General features: G+C 46.5%; 1 protein-coding gene across 4 annotated transcripts in view; it reads right to left on the bottom strand.

The window, feature by feature from the left end:
• The window catches only part of thrab (thyroid hormone receptor alpha b), a 335,687-nt gene that overhangs the window by 291,790 nt on the left and 33,897 nt on the right, over nt 1-10,000 (bottom strand). The gene's annotated exons all lie outside the window — the stretch shown is intronic.

Here is a 10,000-nt window from a genome sequence, read left to right as displayed (position 1 = left end):
ACAACCCAAACTCACCACTTTCCGTGCATAAAATCAGCCTTTGGTCAGCCCAAGGCCGGAGACCAAACTTCTGCGGCGCTGCATAACTGCGGCCGACGAAGGCCACGGTAGTGACAACGCACTCTTGCTACGCCCCCGCACCCAGTCTGCCGGCAGCGGCGGCAACAGCCACCGCCACCATGAGCGGCTTGAGTACACGAGTGTCACGTTTTCACTCTCACCGCACCGGCCCTGTCTGCTTCATTCCATCTGTTACCAAAAGCGGCAACAGCAGCAAGCTTGAAACCCAACTCAACCCCGCTCGCAAACGTCTCGCACAATATATATCATGCTGCCCCATTACCGCACGTGGGCTGCGAGGCAGCGCTTGTCGCCAAACAAAACTACTTCACAGGGTGTGGATCACAGGAGGCCAGGGTAATTACTGGGATCAAAATCGGCAAACTCCAAAATATACCCCCGGAAAGCTTTTTCTGTTTTTCCTTTTTTTTCACTCCCGTCCTCCTCCTCCTCCTTGTCCTCCTCTCTACTCTCTACTTCCATCCCTTTAATTAGTCATGTTAATGCGTCTTTCCTTTAAGAAATTTCTCTCATCAATCCCTTTCCCGGCGACTTCATGGGAGCTGCTAATGAATGTGCGATTGAGGAAATGGGGTCCCCCTGAGATGTGTCTCATTAGAAGCAGAATAAAGTCAGAGAAAAGTGTGTGAGAGAGAGAGAGAAAGAGAGAGAGAAAGGGAGAGGGAGAGAGAGAGAGAGAGAGAGGAAAAAAAGAGAAAAGAGGAAAGGAAAAGACTAGTGGGAAGAAGAAACGAAACACCGGAGATGACAATTTATGCTGAAAGGAAAAAGGAAAGAGCCCGCCGTGGTACATTCAAGCTTTCAAGGGTTTTCACAGCGAGAGAGCATTTTAAATGTCAGCCAGTCCTCAAATGGCTCAATACAGGAAATAAATCCCACCCACCAACCACCTTCATTTCACGGCGGGGAGCTCAAATGCCCTCACTGAAAAATTAATCTCTCGAATTAGCACTGGTCTTTAAAGCAGGTAATGAAATCAAATGCTAACAGGTAGTGGTCCAGACACAGGCGCGTAGCCAAAAAACGCCTCGTGGACCCCAGAGCTGTACACTTCGTATGCTTGGTGTGTGCTAAGACCACCCAGACACAAACACATACACACACACACAGCGTGTCAAGCTTGCAATATAGTAGAGTGAATGAATGTGTCCCTCAACGTGTTCTCAGCTTACTTATGATAGCAACACCTGTGAGGGAAAAATCGTTTTGCGGCAACAAAGGGGGGGAAAAGAAACATTGAAGATGTGTTTTCCTTCGCACCCCCCGGTCTATTCTCAGTTTACTCTCGGCAGCAAAACACATCATCGGTCGGGCAGAGCTAACCGGTCCCCATGATAGCTTAATCTCAGATCGCATTGCCAATTAGTAGGCAACCAATTCAGCACTTAGTAAATTATGCCTCACAATGACAAGAAGAGTCGGCATCAAAGGACCCGGAAAAAAACCTGACATGGCTGCGAACACTGCTGCCACAAGCCAAGCTGAGCCATCCCAAGCCGTGAAGCCCTGCTCGTAAACAAACTCAGGGACAAACTATCTGTTCCAAGATGAAGTCGGTGCTGCAAATCATGTGGGGGACGGCTCCCCTGGGGCGATTTTATAGCCAAGCACTCCCGGCGGGCCATTGACACTGCGGGCAGCTTCCAGATCCAAATTGTCCAGCCGAGGCCCCTGCCAGGTTGGCCCCAGTTTCGGCCTGGAGAGGTGGCCCCTTATTGGGTTACACAGACGGAGCCGCTTGTGGAAGACGGACGACTAGGGCAGTGATTCTCAAAGTGTGGTCCGGGAACCACTGGTGGTCCGCAACAGAGCTCAGGTGGTCCACGAGGGGTTTTCTACTTTTCCAAGACAAGCTAGCAGTAGGCTATATTTGTTTCATTTCAAAGCCATGCATAGCTGTCATTATTCCACCACAACAAGATAGACTTGCAATGTGAATTAAAAAATAAGTGATCTGCATTGAAATCAGCAGTGTCAAATTAGCACCCGTCAACTGTCGATTCAGCTGACAGGTGGTCCCTGAACATTTTTGGGGAGGCAAATTGGTCCACGGCTTGAAAAAGGTTGAGGAACACTGTACTAGGAAAAGAGCAGTGGAGGACGGGTTGTTGATGTTGGATGGGGTGGCCTGAGACTGCACATGGAAGGACACAATGCTCGGGCAGAGAAAAGAGGGATGGAGGAGAGTTGTGGAGGATTGTTAAGGGCAAGGGGAAAGGGGTGCTGACGTTCGGGGAGAGAGGAGAGTGGCAGCGGGTGAACACTGGAGGACGGACAAAAGAGGACAAACTGTTATGAGAGAGAGACGAGAGTTTGAAGGAGTGTTGTGGAGGGTTAAGGGCTGTTTTTTATCCAGACAGACTGCTGAGGAGAGGGATGAGGTAGTGTGGTAGCGTCAAGCGGGAAGGAGCAGGGGTTAGTGATGTCTTTCTTTTTTTTTAGAGTGGGGGGTGGTGGTAAGGGGGACGTGGGCCAGATGCACTGTAAACTGCTTGAGAGATGGCTAAGGGGTGTGTGGATGTGAGGAAGGAGATGTTTTAAGGGGGGGGGTTGAGCCCTTGGGGCTGGGCTACTGGTGAGAGGAGTAGAGGAGCATGGTGGAGTGGTTGAGGCTGAACACGAAGGGCTTGGGGGAGATAAACTGTTGGGGACTGTGGTGGAGGTTGAGGATGAGGAGGACGAGGAGGGGTTGTTGATGTTGAAAGGGGGGGGGTGGAATAGAGTCGCTGGCCTGAAGGCCTGAAGAGTGAGGAGGGGGATTGTTGGTGTTTGGAGGAGTGGGGGGTTGTTGATTTTGAAAGGGGGAGGAGGGTTGAGACTGTACTCACTGGCCTGGAGGTCTGGAGGTCTGGAGGGTTAGGAGGAGTAGGGGTGTTGAGACGGCACACTGGAGGTCAGCCAAGCGTGCGAGGCACGGCCAGACGAGACGACCAGCCCTTTTCACCTGTTGCTCGGCTGTCCCCTGTTGCTCTTACTGCCGTCATTGTATCTATCAACGAGCTAGCGTGTTGCCTGCCTGTACTGATTATGGAGCTGCGGTGACTGAACAGAGACTCAACAGAACAGAGAGAGAGAGAGAGAGAGAGAGAGAGAGAGAGAGAGAGAGAGAGAGAGAGAGAGAGAGAGAGAGAGAGAGAGAGAGAGAGAGAGAGATAGAGAGGCAAGGTGACCCATGCGCTAAACATAGCTCACGGTATATGGACATCCAGTGGAACTCTAGTCTGTGTTTCCGCCGGCTACATGGGAAAGGGAAGGGATGGGGAGAGCTGAACTTGACACCGGCGGGCCCTCTCTACGCTCAGACATGGGAACATATGCAACGAACGAACTACCAGAGGCTTCAGCCTTGGAGTACTCTCTCTCTCTCTCTCTCTCTCTCTCTCTCTCTCTCTCTCTCTCTCTCTCTCTCTCTCTCTCTCTCTCTCTCTCTCTCTCCACTGGCTGTCCTACTGCTAAAAGTACACTGGGGGCCTCATAGCGGTTTCATATTATCCCAGACTAATAAATGTATTCATTGTCTATATTTCTAGTTTTTTCACTTTATATAAGGAATGGGATAGGCTTTTTTTGCTTTTGCTATGACAGCAAATTAGCCAGCAAAATATCTTTCCTTTTTTGCTATTGTTAGCACCGCCACATTAATAATTAGACACAGATGGAAATAGCTTATGTAGCTGTTGGGTAATTAAGTGTGAGAAAATAATAATCACTGTTGTCGTGTAAAAAAGAAAAGAAAAGAAAAAAACGGGTTAATTTCCACTCACTGCTCGCCAACTGCTGCATCCACCCAAACAATGCGTGGGAGACTGATGCTGCTGTGTTTGTAAACAACACCAACACCCCAGCCCAACACAGCTGTCACTATAGTAAAAAATATTAAACCACCCTGAAACTTCTCATTAATCTTGAACGGCGGAAGCTTAAAAAAACACAGAAAATAAATTCTGCCTCTGAACACAAAACGTGCAGCTGGGTTACTAGTTTTTTTTCCCACTTACCCTTTTCTCTTCAACTGTGTTGTCCGGTTTTTAGTGTATCTCATCGATCAGCCTCTGTCTCTAGCAACTTGCTTTTAATATCACACGGACACCCAACAACAGAGTGCCAAACACGCACCGTGAGACAATCTGGGGGGAATTGACCGTAGAAGAACCTGGAATCCCATTACAGGGAAAATCCATGAAAAGAGAGGGCAGACTCGTGAAACCACTTCCCATCTCTCACATGAATCCCAACAACCAAACACCCCAAGAGCAATTTTGTCAAAGGAGCTTTAACCTCCAATACAGGGAGGTTAAAAGAAAGTTCCAAAGGCTAACTATAAAATAGGCTCCCTGAAGTACAGTAATTAACTAAGGGGAATCTGTTGGCATGGCTATGAATGAAGATTAAGACTTCCACCGCCACGCTATTACACAGGCAGGCTCTGGCTGGACCAAAGTCACGCTTCCACTGCAACTCATGTGACTGGTTTACCCTAAAAGGCTTAAGCTTAATCCCACAGCTGACTGGAGGTGTCTTGCAGAGCGGCAAATGCTAACCAAACAACCACAGATCACCATACAGTGGCAGCTCCTCCAGCCAGTGTGGCGCTGGGTAAGGAGTTCTTTTCCAAAACATCACATATCCAAAATATTAATAAATAAAGTATTTTGAAAAATATTTATGAAAGAAATGTTAAAACATGTTAATTCGTTTAAATAGCCTTTCAAGTACCATTTTGGAAAAGAACTATTCAAATTCACACACAGGGACCACCACATCACTGATCAATACACACATCACCAGAGTGACACTGTGTTGTCGTACATAGGGGACCACTCAGGGTTTCCCTAGCACTTCAGAAGTGAAGGTGGCCACCTTGATGACAAAACTTCTACTACATTGGCCAGGTCAACTGAAAGACAAATATCTTGCATTGCTAATACAATTTCTAAGAAGTTAGTCTTTCCGATGATGATTACGCTCATTAGTCCCATGTCTCTGATCCAAACGAACTTTCCGTGGTAAACACTGCCACTGAATCCTGCATCCAGTAGCCTACCACAGCACACAGCACACATCTCATGCATGGTTGGAGGTCTCACCCAAAAATACACTTCACCCGAGAATGACATCTCACCTCCTGCAACGCGCTGCGACTGATGACTTTTAAAATTCTTTCCTCACTTTTATTTTTTCTTCTTTGCCAGTCATGATACGCATGACAAAAATAAATGAGCACTGAGGACAGAGGTCTTTATTTACGTCCAACTACAAGCTGTAAAAATAGATGGCGGTAAGAGTATGTGGGCCGACCACCCCGGTTACAAGCACTTGTTTGGTTTTTGCAGTTTTATTGGCTAGTCGACACCATGGTAAGCATACAATCATACCTTGACCCTGCGCTTGTGGTTAGGGTCATATGGCTTATGTGTATGCCTCTGGGTCTCGTGAGGCTCTTTACAAGCTTGGTGTAGACGGTGCGGTATAGCGGGTGTTTAGCTTTTAGACTATGGGAAGTCTGTGGCCAATGCAATGCAAGCAGGCACTGCTTTCTCCATATGAGGGCTTTGGGGGGTTAAAATGGAAGACCTAATAATTTTAACAACTTTTTTCTCTCTTTCTTTTTATGACACTTAAGCAGTAGGCTAAAACAGAAGAAGCTTGTAAACAGAATTCAAGACTGTTACTTTTCCAGTTAGGATTCAGTAGCCCATGAAGAGTGACGCAAAAAAATCCTACAGTGAATAACACCAGGGCAAGCACAGCCAGTGTCTGAGCCATGCATTTCCAAACCATTTCCTCCCAATTTCTCCCACAAAGACTTAATAATTACGTCCTTTTTTCTTTTCATGACACTGGGGCTTTGCGTTGAAACAGGAGAGGCTTTTAGACAGAACCCAGGCTGCTACCTTTCCAGTTAATATTCAGCAGCCTATGAAGAGTAATCTCCTCTGTGCACTCAAACCCTGTGGTGAATGACACAAACAGGCAGGCAAAGCCTGAGTCTGAACCAGCCATTGTCTATCGGTTAGACTCTAACCTTTCCCCAATATCTCCCACAAACATCTGATAATAACATACATTTTTACTAAATTTAAATTTTTGTTTTCAAATTAACCCACTATGACACGACCCCTGTTATAAATTAGTTCCACTGGCGGGCTACATGTTTTTTTTCCTTTACATGACACTTCAGGCATACAGAAGAAGCTTTTAATCAGAGCACAGGTGGCTACTTTTCCTGTTAACATTCAAGCTAAGATTCTTCATCATGCAACAATACCTACACCAACAATACCCACACAAGAAGGCGAAGACATGGTGCCTGAACTACAAAGCTGGTTCAGGAGTAAACCAGGTTAAGAGGTAAATCACCTCACAGAACAGAAGATCTATTAGATGATTTACCTCTTAACTTAATCTCCTTTACTCCTGGACTAGCTTTGTAGTATAGGCCCAGGGTGTGCAGACGTGTAAAACAAATGGAGACTCAGGCAGAGTGTCAACCAGCTATTTCACTTCCCAACCTACCATCGCCCACCCACCACCTCTATCTCACACAAACATCCAATTATTCCCTAGAGCCTTTATGCCATTTAGAATTGCCACTTGCGCCCCTCCCCTACCCTCCCCACGTTCATACGTATGCCTGAAAAGGTTACATTTTATGGGAGGACAAATCTGGTGACATTCAAAAAGGAGGCCGATAGGAAGAGCACAGACTGCCGTTCTATCAGGTTCGTCGGGTGGAACAGGAAAGGGCACCTGCGATAAACATGGGGGCTTGATGACACGATCCCACAAAAGCAGGAGACGCAGAAAGAGACAAGTGCAGGTCTTACAATAGAGGCGAGGGTAGGCAGCTGCCTTGGGCCCCAATCTGCAGGTGCCCCTTGACCAGCTGCCCGCTCCCCATTCCTTGATGGGTTTGAAGGGCCCCCTAGATAAGTTTGTCTTGGGCCCCAACATGGATAAATCTGCCACTTGATAAGCCAATGAGGAATGTGCTTGCTCTCACACGGTGGCCCCCATCGTACCCTCCTCGACGAGCCGTTTTCTTGTTCTGTTCTGGTGTGCTATCTGATATCGATCGTACACATACAGACGTACAACAGAGGCTCACACAGTGGTGTAACAATTGCACACAGGGCCCCACAGCAAAGCACTGAATGGGCCCCTGTTAAGGTCATTATAGGGTCCCCACCAGAAATAGGGCCCTGGTCCCATGGGCAAATGCCCTGATTGCCACCCCCATCCCCTCCCCATACCTCTGCCCCTGGGATCACATCTACCTTGACGATCAGCGCAACCACAGAAAAGCGCTGAACTGCTGTGGCCCCTTCCCGTTCCGTCCTGAACTAGTCCAACTAGTTCATTTGACTTTGAAAAGCCTCCTGCACGATCGAGTGACACCATTAAGAGTCAACGTTTGCCAACACCATTATCGGGTAGCTGTAAGCAAGGTAAGGAAAGGCAAACGGGAACTTACAATGCAGTACAGAGCAACAAAGCACAGGACAGGAAAACACTACCACTTTATACCCAGATTCGCTTGTTAGTCACAAATACATGCCTGATGGTCTAAGTGACTTATAAGAAACGGTGTTAACTTACACAAAATCAGTCAATTTGTTAGGTGTGTATTTACAAATTTCTTTTTAACAACCAATAAGGCTTTTATTATTGATATCGCAATAACAACCTAGTAGGCCCATAACATGAGTCCTATACAGACGTCACTTATACAGACAGAGATTAGGAATGTATTAGTGGCAATATAAACTTTTGTTCTTAAGTCAGGAAAACAACGTGAGTGAGCTACTGAAAAAGCACATGACCACAAAAGCACCTTGGCCTGACTGGTCTTATCTGTGTAACATGTCTATAGGGTGTGTGGCACAGGCATGAAGGAGGGCGCCTTAGTGAAAACACGCTTTCAGTTACAGGCAGAGGCAATGGAGAAGGAGGAGGTGAGGCGAGGCGAGGCTACGGATCACATTAAAACTATGTAGGTCACCTGAATACATTTGGGTTCTTCCCACATTGACACAAGACACCATTGTTGCAGGGCTATACCTACCGTACATGTAGGTTTTCTTCTTTCATTCCTTCCCATCACACCACTACACACACCTCCATCCCCCCTCCCCCACACCCAGCCACCAACTACTTGACAGCAAGCTAGCTCTCACACTTGCTTCCTTTAACAAGGGGCCTCGGGGTGCATTTGCCCGTTCCAGTATTTAGAGAGCACGTTCAACTCATCAACTCTTGAACCCTCCTCCTCCTTCCTACCTTCCCCGGTTTCAGGGCTTCTACTAAGATATTGCAGTCTGTCTATTCAAAATGGAAATGAATTACACACATGCACATTCACCCGCATACACACAGGCGCACTCACTCACACACACACACACACATTTTAAGGGGGCAAGATTTAAAGATGTTTATCGAGAATATATTCGGATGGCCTCGGGTTTCACCCAAACAGCGGCACGCGGCCCTGTCAGCAACCGTTCGCACCATATAACCCTCTCGACGGTGATGAGGTGAGGTCATGCACTTTGCGCTAGAAGCTATACATTTCGCCCCAGCTATGCAACCGGATATTGCATACGCCACATTGGGCAACGTTTTTTTTTCTTCGCCTTTTTTTCTTCATTTCTTTTTTTCCCTTTCCTTTTCTTCTTTTTCATCTCTTAAAAAAAGAAAGGAAGGGCTCAAGTGACACTGCATTTTGGCTACAGTTAGCGCACTACCCCAGTGTCCCAGCAACGCTAATTGTATGTGTAGACATATCCTGTGTCTGTGTGCTTTTTTTAGCCCGTGTACCCATAAGTGTTTGTGCTATGCTACGTCCCACACTTGACTAGTGGCCGTACCATCAGCAGGGAAGCCGAAAGGAGGGAACAAACAGGTAAGTAGAACTGGGCCCAGGGGAGATAGGTGCCTAGAGTTGGGACCCTATTAAATTGTATGTACATTGTTGGTAGGGGGCCCATTCAGATGACTTTGTCCTAAGCCCGGCCAATACTGTCAGCGGCCCTGACCATCACATGTCTCTCTCTGACAAACTATGTCAATATTTATGCATTTTTACTGATGGGGAACTAAATAATGACTCATCCTATGTCGCTCTAAAATAAATGTTTAACTTTTTCTCCTTTCACTTGACCTACTACTTTTTCCTACAGATTTCTCCCACTTCTGAAAAACAACATCAACATAGAATAAAATCATCCTTTTTTCATTTTCGGGCAGGGGTGGGGTGGGGTAATTATGAAGTCAGTATTCTTTAGTCTGCCGTTTTCTATTGAATCATTTAGATGTACATGGGTGCACAAGAAAATTGGATTGACTTGTTAGCCCCGAAGTTATCGGATTACACTGCAGCACCTCCGCACACGCTCTGGATGACATTGATCGCAACCGAATCTTCTTCAGTTTTGTCCCAACCTTTTTTTTACAGTAAAGTGCATTATGCTGACTGGGCTATGGTGCAGCACCAAAGCGGTCCTGCCATTGCAATTACTGACGACGGTATTTCAAGAGAGCACAAAAGCGCTGTTCTGCTCGGGCTGACGTTGGGTTTTTTCCCTTCTTTTTGTTGTTGCTTTACTGAGGCAGAAATTGATCAGGGCTTTTGTACCTAGGGACTGAGCTATGTAGTAAAAGAAAACCATAAAGAACATTTAGTTATAATCCAGCAAATATTTTTCTATATAGTTAATTATTCATGTGATGAAAATCCAAAAGTTCTGTTTTCTGCGTAGTTCTTGTTGCGTTCCTATAGGGTATGGTGTCAAAAATAGTACAGCAAGTGAATTTGTACATATAGTGTGTCCTTGTGAGTGAGTGTGTGTGTGTTATTTGTGTGCGTGCGTGCGTGCGTGCGTGTGTGTGTGTGTGTGTGTGTGTGTGTGTGTGTGTGTGG

The sequence above is a fragment of the Engraulis encrasicolus genome, chromosome 17 (genome assembly GCF_034702125.1).
Source record: "Engraulis encrasicolus isolate BLACKSEA-1 chromosome 17, IST_EnEncr_1.0, whole genome shotgun sequence".
NCBI lineage: Eukaryota > Metazoa > Chordata > Actinopteri > Clupeiformes > Engraulidae > Engraulis > Engraulis encrasicolus.
This window is presented reverse-complemented; position numbering and strand designations above follow the sequence as displayed.